The sequence below is a fragment of the Thermobia domestica genome, chromosome 2, assembly GCF_964235325.1.
Source record: "Thermobia domestica chromosome 2, izTheDome1.hap1.1, whole genome shotgun sequence".
NCBI classification, from domain to species: domain Eukaryota; kingdom Metazoa; phylum Arthropoda; class Insecta; order Zygentoma; family Lepismatidae; genus Thermobia; species Thermobia domestica.
In genome coordinates this window covers 309,420,685-309,439,371 of record NC_137455.1, presented here as the reverse complement: position 1 = coordinate 309,439,371, position 18,687 = coordinate 309,420,685, and positions in this window count along the sequence as shown.

Sequence of the window (18,687 nt, the reverse complement as noted above, 5' to 3'; positions counted from 1 at the left end):
ATACGCATTTCTGTAAAAAGAAATTAAACAATGTTGTGTGTAATTTGCATGCGTTAAACTTGCTCCTTGGTAAAAGGTTGAGAGACGAAAATATTCGTAATTGGAAGGAAACGTAAGTTTTCCAGTATAATGACTCCAGGAGATCAAGAACAGGCAAAGACAAGCTAGCTTCCACATGGTCTTACACAATGAGTCATTATGACATCTGGTATATTTATAAACGTTGATTGCAATTGTGATTCATGAACAAAACTTCCACTTCAATACTTCACTTGTTTTTTATTTCCTTTTTTTATGTATTCAAGATTAATTAGAAACATTTTTACTGATTCAATGTTGGATAAAGGATAGTTATGTAACTAAATCTGCACACCTGGATCAAACTGAATAGAACATCATTTTTCATATTGTTCACACAAATAACGGAGGTATAATTTTGAAATTATACATTGTACACACTAAAGTACTATAGAAGAAACTTACTTTTTTGTTTACACATATTTATAAATAATGATAATTTACCATTTTTTCTCGCAAAAATTGAACTACAGTTTCGGAACATATGAATGTATGGAGTTTTAAAATGCCTTTGAATAAATTTAGCTGATTTTTCTCTCAGTCATCTGTTCCCGTATAGTTTAAAATGAACCAAATATTTGTTTTCAAAATTTCACATTTTCTAGTATATTTTTAAAAATTTCCAAGAAGTTTCAGACGCTTTTATCTTGAATTTAATAATTAATATTTTGTAAAATTCCAAAGACACATTATACTAAGTTTTTGATGGCCTGGTGCAAGGGAACTTAGAAAAACATAATAAAATATTTTTTAAAAAAATAAGGAGTACCTTATATTCTAGGAATAATAATAACTATTTTTTGTGCCAAATATTCCTCATGTATCCCTACAATATGTATAAATCTTAAATTTCTCTAAAAGATGAAATATATAAAACTTTTAAAAAATAAATAAAAGTCATGATTGAACGCACCACAGTCAGACAAGGGAACCCTAATAATCACATTTGAAAATTTACCTTCATACTTTTTACATAGTTGTAAGAGCTTGATATGCTATCATCTACGTGTGGCAATTAAATAACGAGACTGCCCACCTCCTGTCGCGCAAGATCGTGGGATGGAGGTAGCTAATGATGTGTTGCTGATCTGGAACCTTCATGAGCAGCTACTGTTTGTTTCATGATTCTGAAAGCTTTCTTTGCTTTGCAGGCTTGCATGAAGAGGAATGTTCTGTAGTAGTGACGGAATTATGGTGAACAGTAAAGTTGAGCAGCGCATTAACATCATATTTCTGGTGAAATTAAGAAGAAAAAAAAACGGAATGTTGTGCAATGTTCAAAGATGTATATGGGGATAATATTATGTCACGTGCGCGAGTTTTCGAATGGCACAAACGATTTTCAGAAAGTAGGGAGGAGGTTGAAGATGATGAACGACTCGGCCGCCTTTTGAGTTCAAGAGCGGACGATAATGTTCAAAAAATTAATGAACTTGTGCTGAAAGACATACTGGGCATTCGGATAATTGCAGATATGACGAACATTAACAAAGAGACAGTAAGACAAATTTTGCATGACAATTTAAACATGACAAAACTTTGTGCAGAAATTGTCCCGAAAAACCTCTTTCAGGAGCAAAAAGACGTTCGAAAGACTATTTGCTGTGACGTCATGGAACGACTCGAAGCAGAACCAGACTTACTAACACGTGTCATTAGATGTGATGAAACATGGATTTTCCAGTATGGCCCCGAGACTAAGCGTCAATCCATGCACTGGAACACTCCTTCATCGCCAAGAATGAAATAAGCACGAATGAGCAAGTCGAAAGTGAAGGCAATGCTCATCTTTTTCTTCGGTATCAGGGGTATCATCATGACTGAATGGGTGCCTTAGGGTCAAACGGTGAATCAGACCTACTACAAAGCAGTCCTAATCAAGCTGAGGGAAAGAATAAGGAAGAAGAGACCGGATTTATGGAAGAACGATGCATGGATCCTCCACCAAGACAATGCACCTTTCCATAATGCCCTTTCTGTGAAGCCGTTTTTAGCAGCCAGGCGCATTCCTGTGTTCGACCATCCTCCGTGTTCCTCAGACCTGGCTCCATGTGACTTTTATCTATTCCCAACAGTGAAAAGTGCATTGAAGAGAACACATTTTCAATCTTTCAATCTGTGGAAGAGGTGAAACGAAAAACGGCAGAGTTGTTGAACAGGGTGACATCTGAAGACCTCCAGTATTGCTTTGAAGAATGGAAGGCACGTATGCAGCTTTGTATAGATAGGGGAGGGGAGTATATTGAAGGGGATAACAGTCAATTGTATCTTTCTTTGCAGTACATCACATTTATAATACCAGTCTCGCTATTTAATTGCCATACCTCGTATACGGTACATGTTTGACTATTAAATACTAAATACTGTTCTTTTCTGCATTACCTGTCACTTTTAGTTTTTAAGCTTTTGGTTAACAATGGCGTTGATATTTTCATTGTTTGAAGGATTGTCGGTGTTGTTGGATATATAAAAACGGACATTTAACAATTTATAACTAAGTTTCAAGGAGCCAGAAATTTATACTCAATTACATTGGTTCTTATAGTTATTTAACTTTTAAATACTGTTTTACAAACTTTGATACAAAGAAGTGCTAAATTAAAGACAGAAAATAATTATCGAGTAAGAACTGCGGTTTCATTATGGAAGAAAGCTCGTAAAATATAATACCTGCACTAGGCTATAATGTAGACATCTTATTGATGATTATTATTATTGTCAGTGGCGTATTTAGTTTGGTGGCTACCGGGCTTAAGCCTCCCCGAAATAAATATATTATGTGCACAACTTCATTAAAACTTGTTGGAACCCAAAAGGAAAAAAATATTTGCTTATTCACCTATTGTGCATAGCTCTCCCAAAACAAACTCCTAGATACGTCACTTATTATTATTATTATTATTATTATTATTATTATTATTATTATTATTATTATTATTATTATTATTATTATTATTATTATTATTATTATTATTAAAGATTTGATAATTGAATGCTGCATCTGATATCTCAGGACGAATAAGATAAAAGCACATATGGCCAACAAACTGGATGGAGAGGGCGTGAAGTATGTAGAGTTAACAAAGGGAGAGCCAGGTAAACAGGATTAGGAACACTGAATTCATAAATAAATAGATAGATAAAAAAAACTGTTAATTGGTACAATACAAACTCAAAGATTGTGTCGTTTGAGATAAAAATACAACGATTATAACAGCACATTGGAATATGTAATAAGTTTCCCACGCTTACCATCCCTATGCCGTAAAACGTCGCCAACACCTAGTGGCCCACTTGCCGGTAAATGTCGATCGTCGACATAGCGACGTGTAGAAGGATTGCTGCTAGTGTGCCACTGGCAGCAGAGGACTTTATTTTGGTCCGCGCTTCTTCGATTCGTCACAGAGAATCGCGAAGGGACCAACACGAACTATCGCCAGCCGTGTGCATATGCTTATTATTACATATTATTTTTTCCTGAAGAATGTTTCTAAAGTGAGCTCCGGGAGTCAACAGTAACCCCTGCCTCTGCATAATGAATTGAAAAATCTTGAGATAAGTGCGTATAATTGCATGAACTTAGATGGCAACTGTTGCCGATCATTAGAATGTGAATATGGGAGAACTATGAAATAAAGTAAACAGGCGTATGTCATTTTGTTACAAAATGAAATTGCGAATGTATTTTAGCAGATCCCAAACGGTTATCGTGGAATATACACGGTTAAAGGAGCACTCGGATTAACAAAATTAAAAAGATTTTACGCTTTACCCCTCTACAAGCGGTTTTCATCATCGCCTCCGTGGCGAAGTTGACAGAACACGCGGCTAGTAATTATAAGGTTGGTGGTTCGCGCAAACTCGGCGGTACCTTTTTTTTTTAACTTTTTGTGTTTTTGAGATTCACCTTAATGTAAATAAATCACACATATAGGCGATTTAACATATTTTGGAGGTGTAATTTTGTGGTTCATTGGTGTTCCGTCTTGTCTCTACCACTGTTCGGCCGCTGGTGGTAAAATTTTCAAAACGAAAGTGGGGCCACCGCGGGATCGTCGCTGTCGGGCCGTCAATTTGTGGCGAGATGTCGCTAGTTGTCCATTGGTGGTCCACGGACGCTTACGGCATGGGGATAATATTAAACGATTCACATGGTTGTACAACAATATCAATATAATGATTCAGTTTTGTTGACTGTGCTGACTGGTATAGTTCAACATGTTATAATAGATAATTTACATTTGCTTGACTTCGAATCTACAAGATTAGAATCCAAATGTGAATTTTTACAATGTATTTATATGGTGTATCATTTTTACAAATTTTAGATTTATACAATTCGGAAAATGGATATAAGGCCTGTTTTACAAAAACGTGATTATTATTATATGATACTTTTCTTTCTTTCTTTCTTTTCCTTTTTCCACGGATTATCGAAAAATTGACCCTGTTTAATCTTCAGAAACTGAAAATATTTTTCTTTTTCATCTGTTGAACTTTTTTCCTGAAAATATAAAGTTTTCCCAATTTAAGCTTACGTAGGAACGGATCACTTAAATATCTCACTAAATCTGTGCGAAGGTTCTCTGCTTGTCTGGCTACCACATTTCCAAATAATATCTCTTCCATAGCAGTAACATATATCTATAAATGAGTAGCTCGGGGGAAGAGGAGGGTTAACGCCGTTTTCTTACTTTCCAGTAAACTGAAATGGAAGTTCAACATTCGGTTCGGGTACAAAATCTCGCCGGACCAAAACCTCGTCTGGCCAAAAACTCGCCGACCAAAATCTCGCCAGGCCAAAACCTCGCGGGCCAAAACCTCGCCTTGACAAAACTTCGTGTCCCAAAATCTCGCCGGGCCAAAACCTCGCGGTCCTGATTTCGGGACATAGAATTTCGTCTGGTTTAAACTTCGCGGGACGTAATCTCGCTTGGGAAGAAATGTTGTCAGTATAAAACATCGTCACGACGATTTCTTCGATGTATTTTAGAATACTCTATATATTGCTATATGTGTATATTTTGTAATAATATAATTGCATTAAAATAATGAGAAGAAAAATTCTAACGCGTGCATTGAAAATCTATCCTATATAAAAATGAAAATGATTATGTTAGTGATATCATACTTCTTGAGCTACCCGACCGATCTCGATGAAATTTTCAACATAGATGAGGTTCGGTCGTGGGATGTATTTTATAATTTCATTTTGACGGCACAACGAAGGGGGAGATATTTAAGGGGAGGGGGAGATATTTAAAAATAAATAAAACTTAATAACTCTTGAACCACGAGACCAATCTCGATATAATTTGCCACACAGATCAAGTTAGAGCCTGGGATGGTTTTTATCATTTCAGTTTGACGGGAAGGGGGAGACATATAGAAATACATAAAAATGAAAGGGGCTGCGTTTGTGACTTAATAACTCTTGAACCACTCAACTATTCTTGATCAAATATTCAACACATATGGGGGTTTGAGCCAGGGATGGTTTTTATTTGCTTTGACGGTGACTTTAGGAAATTCTAACAACTAATAATATTTATGAAAGTATGAAATAATATTTGAGTTTTTAATTCCGTCGATCATGTCTTGTAGGTTAAAGGAGACGTAGATGATCAGGATGAAGGAAATGATGGAATGAAGAAAGTGGGAGGAAACGGGAATACCCCGAGAAAGCCCCACGCTCACGATATTTTGTATCTTCTTCTTCTTAATGATATTATTATTATTATTATTATTATTATTATTATTATTATTATTATTATTATTATTATTATTATTATTGGTAATATGGAATATTTGTAATAAGAAACTCATTGGGAAAATTTTAAGGAAAGGTTTCATTCTGCAAGGTTTTATCCAAGCGAGATTTTGGTTCGCGAGGTTTTTGGAGGGCGAGGTTTAGACCAGGCGAGATTTTGGCCCACGAGGTTTTGGACGGGGGAGATTTTGGGTGGCGAAGTTTTGGCCACGCTAGGTTTTAGATGGGGGCACGGTGGCTCAGTGGTAGAGCGTTCACCTCTGGTGCTTGGGGTCCCGGGTTCGATCCCAGCCCCCGCCAAGTGAACTTTGTGGTGGACAAACACCGTGCTCGTGGGTTTTCTCGGGGTACTCTCGTTTCCTCCCACTTTCTTCATTCCACCATTTCACTCATCTCTCATTATCACCGTCTCCTTTAGCCTAACCGGCATAATCGTGGAACGTAAAACTTACTTACAGCTAGGTTTTAGGCGGCGAGGTTTTGGCCCCGCGGTGTTTTGACCCGGCGAGATTTTGGCCCACGATGTTTTGGGCGGCGAGGTTTTGGCCCGGCGAGATTTTGGTCCGTGAGGTTTTGGGCGGCGAGGTTTTGGCCATGCGAGGTTATTGGAGACGAGGTTTTGGCCGCGAGAGGTTTTGGACTGCGAGATGTTGGGCGGCGAGGTTTCGGCCGCGAGATTTTGTCCTATCCCCAACCTTCCCACGTAATGGAATGCAATGATACATACTAAATAAGCTTCCTCTGTGGTATGCAGATACAATGTCTGGACTTAAACTTCCTACGTACTTTTCTGTGGTCTGATCCCAACCTATTCCATCTAATAACTCAATTTTGCCCGAGGTTGCACTTATCATTGTCTCCCCCCAAACCGCTCAGATATGCAATAAACTATTTTTTCTGGTTTCTTCTTTCAATGCTTCAAGCAAACGTAGGATGATAACTTCTGACGTAAGCTAAAGGAAAAAAATCACATTTTAATACACTGGGCTTTAGTAATGTATATTTCAGTAAGTGGTATATTTTTAATGTAATTCGTGCAATTCAGAAATTAATTCTTTAAACATTTACAATAGAAGCTGACAAATTGAGAGGAAAATTAACTGTATTGTATAAAGCTTGAAAACTGAAATAATAGTTTCAGTTCTCTTAACAGCCATCAAGACTCAGACGACCCAGAACAAGTAACTCATGTCGATTGGATGAGTATGACAAAAATAAAGCAAATTACAGAGTGAATATCTATCATATTCACAAACATATGTGTAACAACTATGTATAAATATCGATATAATTAAATAACAGTATAGATTAAAATTAATTAGTGTAGTAATTAAAATGGATACTTTTTTTATGTACCGTGTTTTTAACCTTCTTTTATACCAAGGTACATAAATATTCAATAGATATGTCGCAACGTTCAGATGTCATTCTTCCTTCATCTATTGAATAGTTTTTCTTTGGAATAAAGACTAATTAGAATAAAGTAAGAAACAATAACAATGTTTTAAAGAATGATTCCGTTTTACCAACATTTGTGGTTATCTTCGTCTTCATTTTCTACAGATGGGAGACGACAGATATAATATTATTTTCTCGGAATCTATGTCGTATAAACGATCCGACGAAGTATCACTCATAGTCTCATGATAACCAAGACCGTGGACGTAAATGTAATTTTTCTCGCTTTAAATACACATTACAGAGTGTCTCACATGCACTATCAATTGCCATTTTGCTACCTTACGACGTTAAAAAAAAAAAAAAAAAAAAAAATCCTATTTTGCTTTCTTTGCCATCTTCTACAGCTTGGGCACGATATGCACAAATCTTATCTCTTTCAAATCTACCTTCCAATAGCATTACTGTAAGGTACGATTCATGGCCCTATAATAATTTGAACGGTGACCAGAGCCGAGAACGTCAATGTCTGTCTTGCTTAAGATGGCCGCCATTTGAGGATGGGGGAGTTTCAAAGTGCTCCCCATATTAAAAGTGACTCATGGGTATGGACATTAAATATAGCAGATTTGGAAAAAATCTTCAAAATAAAAAGTACAGTTTCATTTCGCTTATCCACCATACTATAGTTGCCATTATATTAGGTTTCCCCTACATTTTTCGTTTTCTTTTGCTACGAAATCTTCAACCTTAGGACATTTGGTATTAATATAAAAATTGAAAATAAAATGTAGATTATCACATGAAATATTTTCTGAAAAATTATAATGGTGCAAATGATGAGCTATAAAGAAAAGGTAAATATCAGAAAAGTATTAAAACAATCCGTTCTGTAACTGTTAAATCAAACACTGAAAATATTGAATTGCACCCATTTATTCGATATTTTAAAAATATCTGTGGTTAAAGTGAATCAAGTGCTTAAAGTATACTCAAAGCTTCTTGAGAGATAGACAGACTAGTGCCATGAAATGATCCCTAGGAAATAACAATAGAAGAATTGTAATCTATATTATCATGTGCTCCAATAGTAAATAGTCCCTTTCTGAGGTTGCTTGGACAGATGATCCCTTCCTCCTCAGCTCGGAGTACTTGAAACTGGCAAAAACAGATGTGATGAAAGTGATATTCCAGAGGCATATATTTCGTGTGTCGTTTTCCTGCGACGAGACTTGAAATATGTAAAAAGAGCCCAATACAAAGAAAGAGGTGGTTCTTTGTTTCTTCTCTGACGTACAATATAACACTCGCATTGTGGTGCACGTGATCTGTGATCCAATACTATGAGTTGGCTAATATTGACTATGTTGACTGGGAAGCTCGAGTCTGTATGGGGCCGTATAAAAGAAGGTTAGCTGTAGCAAGCAAAACTGAAGATACAGAAGCCTCCTGGCAACCACTCTCTATTGAACCAATAAACGAGCACAAATGTTCTGAAATTTTTTTCCTCAAAGATCTAATAAATTTAAAGAATGCATCAACATTACTATTAGACAAATTTTCAGTGTTAATCTCCCAGAAAGGGTTAACACCATTAACGAACTAAAATGTCTCTCTTCCACATTGTTGTACTCGAAGCTCAGGAAAATGAAGCAAAATTCACTCACGTAAATGTGTCGTGTGAATAGTGGTTATTTCACCTTGTTGTTAACCTAGTAGCTATATCAATTAATTTATGTTTGATCAAGATTTAACATTTTGAATTCATATTCGGCGTCGCCACTGTTAAGTTTGTCCATAATGAACTGAATAATACACTGAATGCTCACTGAATTGCTACCATCTTTCCACACAAAAAAGTGTGGCCAGCAGCCGAACTGATTACATGACTACCCCGACTGGTATTAGTATTGCAGATAGTGATGGGCAGTGGGAATATTCCCGGTGGGAAGGAATTTAAAAAATGGGAATATTCCCGGGTTTTTCCCTGGCCTATAAATTCCCGGGAAGGAATTTATTTCAATTTCTTTACTTTATCTTCCAAATTATAAGAACCATATGACTATTTACTTTATATTAATATATTGTGATTTACTTCTAGGTTTTAAAGAATTTGGAGGTTAAACAATTTAAAATTGTTTGACTACTTTATATAACTAATAATATGATTTTTAAAGTTCCATTTCCATTTGCACTAAAAAATAGGCTAAATGTTTAGTATTGGTGGGCAAAACTAGCAAAAAGTAAGATGATTTACGGAAGAAATGAGTTGATAGCAAAGGTGGCCATTTTCCACTGGGCTCGCTCGGGCTCGCGCTCACCTGTCTCAGCTGGGCTCGCACTCACTCGGGCTTGCGCTCATCTCTGTGGACTGGGCTCGCACTCACTCGCGCTCGCGCTCACCAGTCTCAACTGGACTCGCGATCACTAGCGCTCGCGGTCACTTCTCCCAACTGGGCTCGCGCTCATCTCTCTGGACTGGGCTCGCACTCACTCGCGCTCGCGATCACTTCTCCCAACTGGGCTCGCGCTCACTCGCGCTCGCACTCACTAATCTTATCTGGGCTCGCACTCACTCGCGCTCGCGCTCATCTCTCTCGACTGAGCTCGCACTCACTCGCGCTCGCGATCACTTCTCCCAACTGGGCTCGCACTCACTCGCGCTCGCGCTCACTTCTTCCAACTGGGCTCGCACTCACTCGGGCTCGCGCTCACTTCTCTCCAATAGGCTTGCGCTCACCCGGGCTCACGCTCACTTGCCTTAATTAGGCTCGCGGCAGGAGCGGATCCAGGGGGGGGGCGATCGGGGCGATCGCCCCCCCCCCAGAAGAGTAAACTTTCTTACTTTATATATATAAATAAAATCTATCCCAGAGTTTGGAGCCCTTAAAAGTTGCATTATGACAACCCACCGCCCCCCCCAGAAGTCGGTCCTGGATCCGCCCCTGGCTCGCGGTTATATGATGGGTATAAAGAGGTATTAAAATCTAGACTTTGACTAGCAGTAGGCCTAATTCAGTAGAAAATAGAGCTATTAATGCTATATATCAGTTGTCAGATACAAAAATAAAATAATAAAAATGTTGCAGGGTTTAATGTATTAAACGTGGGCGGACTTTGAGGAACTTGAAATAAAATGCTCCTGATATTTAAATCTGGGCTTTGACTACTAGTAGGCCTAGTTTCTCAATAGAAAATAGGCTATATGACTAACGTCATATAGGAGTTATCAGACATCAGAATAAAATATTAAGAGTGTTGCAGAGTTCAAGTCTTAAGGCTGTCATCGCACTTGCAGACCAATACTCATTAAATGAATCTCTTTCTTATTTACTAAGATCAAAACAACTTATGAACCAAAAAAAAAAAAAAAAAAGCTTAGTGTTAGGAAATAAGAAAGAAACTTGTTTGAGTGTTTGTCTGCAAGCACGACGGCAGCACTAAGAAGCAAAGCCTAAATACATCTGAGTATGATGATTTCGTAATAAATAAATAAAAAAAACAGTCCTGTTAGCAAACAAATTCTATTATGTAAGTACTCATGCCTTATCATGAAATTATTTTAATGCAGTTGATGAATTGTCAGGCTTATAAGAAAAATTTGGTTCGAAAGTTTCCAGGGCCAAAATTAGGCTTACTGTCGCCCATGCTTCACACATTAAACTTGCAACATCCCTATTTTATTCTGATATCTGATAACTGCTATACGACATTAGTAGCTCTACTTTCTACCGAGTTATTTGGCCTATTTGTAATTGTAGTCAAAAGCTAGATTTTAATATCCAGGGCATTTTATTACAAGTTCCTCAAGGTCTGCCCACGTTTAATACAACGCAACTCCGCAACGTCCTTATTATTATTTTTTTATACCTGATAGATAAGTCATATAAGATAGTTGCTCTATTTTCTGCTTAGGAAGTAACTAACACCTGAATTTCAATATTCGGTGAATTTTATTACAAGTCCTTCAAGGAAGCTTATGTTTGCTATCGGTGAGCTTTTGTCCATCCCCGTAATATGAGACTGTCGGTAAGCTTTTTGCCGGTGAGCTTATGTCCGACACCCACATTACGCATAGATATATCTTGTTTTTAACTAACACACATATTCTTAGGTTTTAATTTTTTATTTATTTATATTTTTGTGAGAAGACAGCTTTAGAAGTAAAATTAGAAGTAGAAATTTAGGAACACATTACAGGTATTCAACATTCGTGAAATTACAGAACTTATAATAACAAGAGCTAAACGTTTCCCGAAAATCTGCTAAACGTTTGGTAAAGGAAGTAACAGGATCTGATATCAGTGACTCTAAGTGTTTGTTAAAACCATTTTATAATAAAACAGCTACCTCTGCGGAAGCTAAAAGCAAACCAAAAGGTAAAAGGGAACTTTCTCTGATCTCTTTATATCGGTTTGAATGTAACACAACGAAATAATAGTACTTCAGTGGATAGTGCAATGTCAATGGTCTCATAGGCTCCAGTAATACTTGCAGGAGTTCCGGCCTATCCTACAGGGATGTGCTAATCAAAGCACTAAAAATTAGAGTTTTGAGAAATTTTGGTAGTGTATACCTCCAGAGCAATAACTTTTATATATATAGAGAAGGAAAAGTAGAAAAATATTTTCTAAATTTTTTAAAATGGACCTACTTTTAATCGGAGGGGCTTGTAAGAGAAGTAACACGGATAAAAATTAAAAGACTTTTTGTTGCTTCAAACTAAAAGAAGAAAACTTCCCTACTATATTAATTATCGTATACAACAATCAGGGCCGGACTTCAGCGGATTGGACCGATTGTTCCCAGTCTGGTCCCGCGCTAGAGTGTAATCTACTATTCAGTGCCGTCTTAGCACCATAATGTTCCCCTGTGGAAACCAGTGTGGCTCCTATGACTAAATTCTTCAAGTAATACATGCAATTAATACATTCTGCTCGCGGGTCCCTCGGCCAAGTGATCATCAGACTGTTGGATGGCTCTTACTCTTGGCTTGTGAAATACTCACAATAACATATTGCAATACATATACATCCATGAACATAAACAAGGGAGCGTATAGCCTGTTGGCCTCTATCTAGAATTTGAGGGAGTAAATAGTTTGTATTAAAAGCAACATTTTCTAAAGTTAATTCTGCAGTAGTTTCTTTATTTCTTTACGTTTCCAATTTCCGATGAAAAAATAGGCCTATTAAGTGATATGACATCTCAATGAATACCAGGATGATATAGTCTTAATGCGATTTCTTTACTTGTTTTTCTGGAACCGGGAGTCCCACAATAGTGTTCCCATTCGGGCCTGCATCTTCTAAGTCCATTAGATTACTTTTACCCCTTACTTTGAAGCAAGAAAACTTCAATTTTTTAACTTTGTGACTTCCCTCAGGAGCAACTACTACTTTTAATTATGTATTTGAAAGCATATTGTCCAGCTAAAATACATTAAATATGAATATTTCTTAATTTAGGCCAAGTTTAAGAGTATTAAAACTGAAAATTTGAAAGTATGCGTTGATTATAGCCTGTATTTTGTTAAAACAACACCAAAGAAAATTAGAAGTTAATGAAAGCTCAATAAAGATGTTTATGAATGAAATTTACGTCATAACATCAGTTTGAGTCAAGAAGTTATGTGTAATACTTTCGAAAATGGTAAGCATATTGTGGTTCTAGTTTTCAATTCATCTGTACATTTCCTTATGTATATTAAAAGCCGGTTCTTTAATGGCGTAACATTACGGAAAAATAGAACTTATATAAAATAAGGTAATAATAAGAACTGCGTTAAAAGAGGAAATGTAATTATGTCAATTTACGAAGCTATCGTGAAATTTAGAATGTTTTGTGTTTGTTTGTTTGGAGCTTAATATTCTTTTTCATCAGTGAGGTTATATGAGATCTCGCTCGTCTGGAAGATGAGAATACTTACCACTTATTCACAGTGAATCAACATGAATAAGTGCCTGGCAACCCTTAGATATTTCGTCAGGTATGTGCTAATCTTCACGGTAATAAGATTTGATAAATCCGCAATGAAAATATTGTCAAACAACATCAAAATCGAGTTGTAACCAGGGGTAAAAATTGACGTTGGGGAACGCACGATGTCATGTCATCCCTTGTGCCTATCTTTGTCCACTATATTTTTTAGGAAGTGGAAGGACGCCATAGATATTTTTGGAAGTGGGAAATGACGTTCCCCATGTTTTCCTTCACTTTTAACTCTGGTTGCAACAAACGACACGCCATCGTTTCAGGGTAGCTTTCGAAAAAAGACTTTAATAAAAGGAGGTATGTGTGTGTGTGTGTGTTTTTGGATGTTGAATTGTTATTTTTCTTTTTTTTAAATAGCCCATTGACTTATATGAGGAAGTATTTTTGTTTTAAATAGACGAGATTTTACTCATTCAATTTTACTAATTTCTTCTTCTGGCCTATTTAAGAGTTCCTTGCTTTAAAAATATTCAATGTAATATTGTTTTAGTTTTTATTTATATATATTAAAATTACATAATACAGTGGTTAAATTTCGCATAGAATACATTTAAAGATCTCAAGAAGAAGTAGTCAGTAAAATTAACTGGCTAAAATTCTTTGTTTCCTCATATAAATCAATGGGCTGAAAAACCATTACGATGCAAGTTATCAACATTCCTAAGAGCTACTCTTGTTTATTGGGATTTAAAGAAGCTATAATTAAATAATACATAATTATTTCGCTCGACTTTTCTATGAACGCACAGCTTCATTAGTTGTTAGTAAATAAATTTCCTACTTCGGAAGATCAAGTAGTTTCCTTATTCTATGATCTCGCACACACAGACACACACAAAAAGCTTGGGTCATGGAAGTTGTTACTAAGACAACAAAAACAAATACCTGCCTCAAATACCATCCTCTCATAATAGCCATGAAAAAGTCGGTTCTCAATCGAAAGGTGTTTGAAGTCCTCTGGACAATAAAATGACAGCTCAGATCTCAAGAATGTGATTTTTCATTTTGTAAAGTTGTTTAATTCTTCCTTTACAATTCTGCACATGGAATGAATTTCCTATTTTTTTGACTCTAAAGCAAATTAGTCCACGTGAGTGTGAAGTGAGCGCGGGCTCGCACTTAACTGAGCTCGCACTCACTCGGGCTCGCGCTCATCTCTTTGGACTGGGCTCGCACTCAATCGCGCTCGCGCTCACCAGTCTCACCTGGACTCGCGGTCACTAGCGCTCGCGATCACTTCTCCCAACTGGGCTCGCGCTCATCTCTCTCGACTGGGCTCGCACTCACTCGCGCTCGCGATCACTTCTCCCAACTGAGCTCGCACTCACTCGCGCTCGCGCTCACTTCTCCCAACTGGGCTCGCGCTCACTAATCTCAAGTGGGCTCGTGCTCACTCGGGCTCGCACTCAATTATTGAGCCCGAGCCCGGTTGAGCGTGGGTGCCGAGCTCACGAGCGTCGGGCTCGCGAGTTTGGACACCTATGGTTGATAGTGGTGTTCAAGTAGTCAAGAAAGTATCGAACACATATTTTAGGCCAGTAGAGAATTTGTACAAACTGTAAAGGTAAGTGGAAGTGATTTAAGTGAGAAAAGGAAGTGAATTGTTGATAACGAAGATAGAAAACAACGTGCCTTGCGGGCCTCTAACCCGCCTTCACTCGCTTACGCTCGCTCGGCAATGCTTCTATTTGTATCCTCTCTCTGACTCGAATTTCTGAAGAGGTACTCGGACTTCTTTTACATGTGAATTAACGGATGAAATTTCGAGAAATGGGCAGGAAGAAAGGTCGTGTGTGGTAATATTACATGCAAAATTAGAAAGATAGAAAAGTATCATGCAAATATTGTGAACATACATATTTATGCGCAAATGTTGACAAAATGGTGGGACATGTGTCTTCTGGCAGTTACCCAACCTAATTTATTTATAATATTTAAAAATTTAATATGTTTATAATATCATTAGTAGAGTCAAGTTTAGAAAATCCACTTACATGTAAATTTAAACTGTTTAGCGGTTTAAAAGTATGTGGACTTACTATACCATTTTTGAAACAGATTTACTTTCATAGAATATATTGTAAATGAATACCCATTTATGCTTACTCTCTAAATATAATAAAATATTAATAAAATAACATAACATCGTTCAGAATATACATTTTAAAGACACCTCTGGGGACCACAGTAATAATATACTGTGATATAAAAACGAATTTAACTTTGAAATTATAATATAGTAATAGAATGCAATTTTCTTTGTGATTGTACATAAATTCCCGGAAAATTCCCATTTTGGGGAATATTCCCAGGGAATATTCCCGAAAATATCTTCCTGGGAATTTACCCATCTCTAATTGCAGAGAGAGAACACTCTCTAGACTACATGTTGGCAGACAACACACTGTTATAATGGGAGATGTGCAGGATTTATTCACATTCCAATAGGACATGATTTTGGGTACCGGGACAATAACCCAGACAGCGATATTTGTCGGATGCAGGGGCGTCGGAACAGGGTGGTAAGGGGGCAGCTACCCCCTGAAATTTTCATAGGGGACTACATACTCGTTTTGCCCCTCCATTTTCAGACTGTAAAAACACAACATAAAAGTGATTATATGAACTAAATTTTGTTTCTTTATGGTAATGTGAAAAATTCTCTATTCCAGATTTATCTTTCTCTGTAAGACATGAGAACGGGCGCTTTTTCTCACCCCATATTAGACAGAAAGATTTAGGAAAAATAATTGAAAATTCTCTTTCTTTCCATTGGTGTACATTCTCAAAACACTAAATTCTTTAAGAATTGTTGTTTAAGTAATCGTAAGTCTGCAATATGAATGGTGGGTCTTGGAGGTCCGGACCTCCCCCGAAATCCCGACTATTCTGTATATTGAACTAAACGAAACAAGAGGGTGGGAATCAGAAATTGCCATTGCATACGTGTATACAGTACAGATGGTTTTAAAAGAATATCGTAACATTTAGGAATTATACAGTATAGTATGCTTATTCGTAGTTGAGTTAGTGCAGTAACCGCGTTGGTGTAATACTGTTTGTTTTGGTGTTCCTCTTTCATGAATTTTGTTTTCTCCATGTTTGTGTGCCTTTTTTATGCAAATACAGTATAATGTTTTGAAGCACCTGTATACGATACGAACATGAAATTATAAATGAAGCATCAAACAGGTTCACTATATTACATAAACGAAACAACACACAAAAGGTAAATTAAAAAAAAAAAGAGTCGTAGGCCCATTTCAGTAAAAAATGTCTACCATTAGGGGCCCTAGAAATAATATTTATTCGTATAGCTTTGAAATTTGTTAATATTGTCCCCTTAATTAATTTGTCATGTATGGAACGGGCCTAGGGAAGTGCGCGAAGGCGCACAAAGAATAAAAGAAAGATAGAAAAAGGAGTATATTTGCGAATTTTGCGGGAGGGTCCAAAACAACTTTTTCTACTGGGTCCAAATATTAATGCTTGCCCCCCCCCCCCAGAAAAAAATCTTAGTTATGGCGCTGGCTCCTCCTCATCTATTAGTGACATATGAAAAAATTGATGAAGTGCATTTATCTCCTTGAATCTCAAGAGATTATCGGAAAGTGATTTTAGCTATCATTCACTTTTGTTCTATCATTATTCCTGAATGGATCAATGAGTTTCTTGAAATCAACCTAACAAATACAACATTTGAAACTGTTTATCTCACGTGGTGGCACAGATAACGCATAAAATTTATGGGACAGGAATGCGAAACACTCCCGCTACTAAATTTCCTTTATGAGAAACTACATTCTGCTATACAGCTTTATTTGTAACCGGGCCCGGATTTTTAAGTTTTATGAATATCAATTTAGCCTTCTTCTTTTTTTAAAATGATAATCTAGTCCTTTCTACGATTTTATTTTTCTGACCATTTTTATGTTAATCTGACATTGCAAACTTGCACTGAATAACGCACAAAAAGTCGGCACAATTTACTTGATACTGTTACTGTTCACTGAAATTATTGCATTTTTTAAGGTAACATACATCAATACAACATAATTCGAACATACATCAATACAACATAATTCGAGTCAAAGTTTATATTTTTAAAACTGTTTAATTGTGAAGTACGTATGCAAAACGCAAAACAAAATGTTCATTTTAAGTTGAATTGTTATAATGCGCAACAGTATACATGTTCAAATTATGTACTGCAAAAGACTTCCTATTTTCCCTTAAAATATTTTTGTAGCGAAAAAGTGCTTGCCACATATTACATGTAGTTACTGATGCATACTTCATAAATGTCACCGCTTTCTGCCCCATGTACTACTTCTTCTTGAAGAGCTTCCTTCATTTTCGCGTATCCCAGATTTCGTTCCAGAGCTCGAGAAAGCTTCGAAGAGAGTATGTCGTCCACTATTTCTGGTACATCTTTCCCCAAAATTGATTTAAAAGAGTTGAACCCTCCAGGGGTTCACTCGAAGCAGGTAAGTCAGCGAAGTTAACTTTGATGAGCAAGATTAACGACGTTTTTTTTTTTTTTTTTTTATCCTGAAGAGCACTATTTATAGAATACGCCTTCTTATGTGAATGGGTGGTCGCAATTCAGTGAGTACTCACAAGGAAATCGATTCAAGTGTGACACGAAATTGTGGACGAGTTATGCCCAAACGAAGTGTTTTTGTGTACAATTAAACCCATTAGAGGGGAAAACCCTCGATCTCAACCGTTCCGGAGATATAGAGGAATAAGGGGAAGGCTAGTGCTCCGATATTTTGCGAATTTTTGAATATGTAGCGATACTACAAGTAAAAGAAATATTTAAAAATGCAGAATTCGTTTATCCACGAAACTGTAGTAATACGCCACCTTAGACATGAGGGTTACAAAACAGAAGAGTCCATTAAATTTCTAGGGGAAGAATGTTTTGGAAGGGGAAGATGAAAATACCGGATTTTCATTGTTACCTGAAATAGGCATGTAAGGTGTCTATATATAGGTTTCTTGGTACGCTGAATCGAATAAAAGCATCATCAGTCAAATTGGACTAAAAATGTAAAAACTGGTGTCTGTCCGAATTTTCCAAACATTTAAAATTTCTACAATAGTTAACCTATCGGAACTGTATGTGATATACTGTATATAAGACGTACATATCTTCATTTTTCAAGGGGAAGATACTATTTATGTTTATTGAATCATACTTTGCGTTTTAATATATTTCACACAGCTACACACTGTCGTACTTATGTTACAACAATTTTTTTTATGTTCTATATTATTTGATTTTCTTTTCTAGCGCTTTTGCACAGACTTCGACTTTGTATTTTTGTTCACTTAATAACGTCTCTCTGTTCCTTTGGCAATAGAATTAATACATTTTCATATCACGTTTTCTCATTTGTTACGAACTAAAGACATGATATATTAGCAAGTAATATCGTATA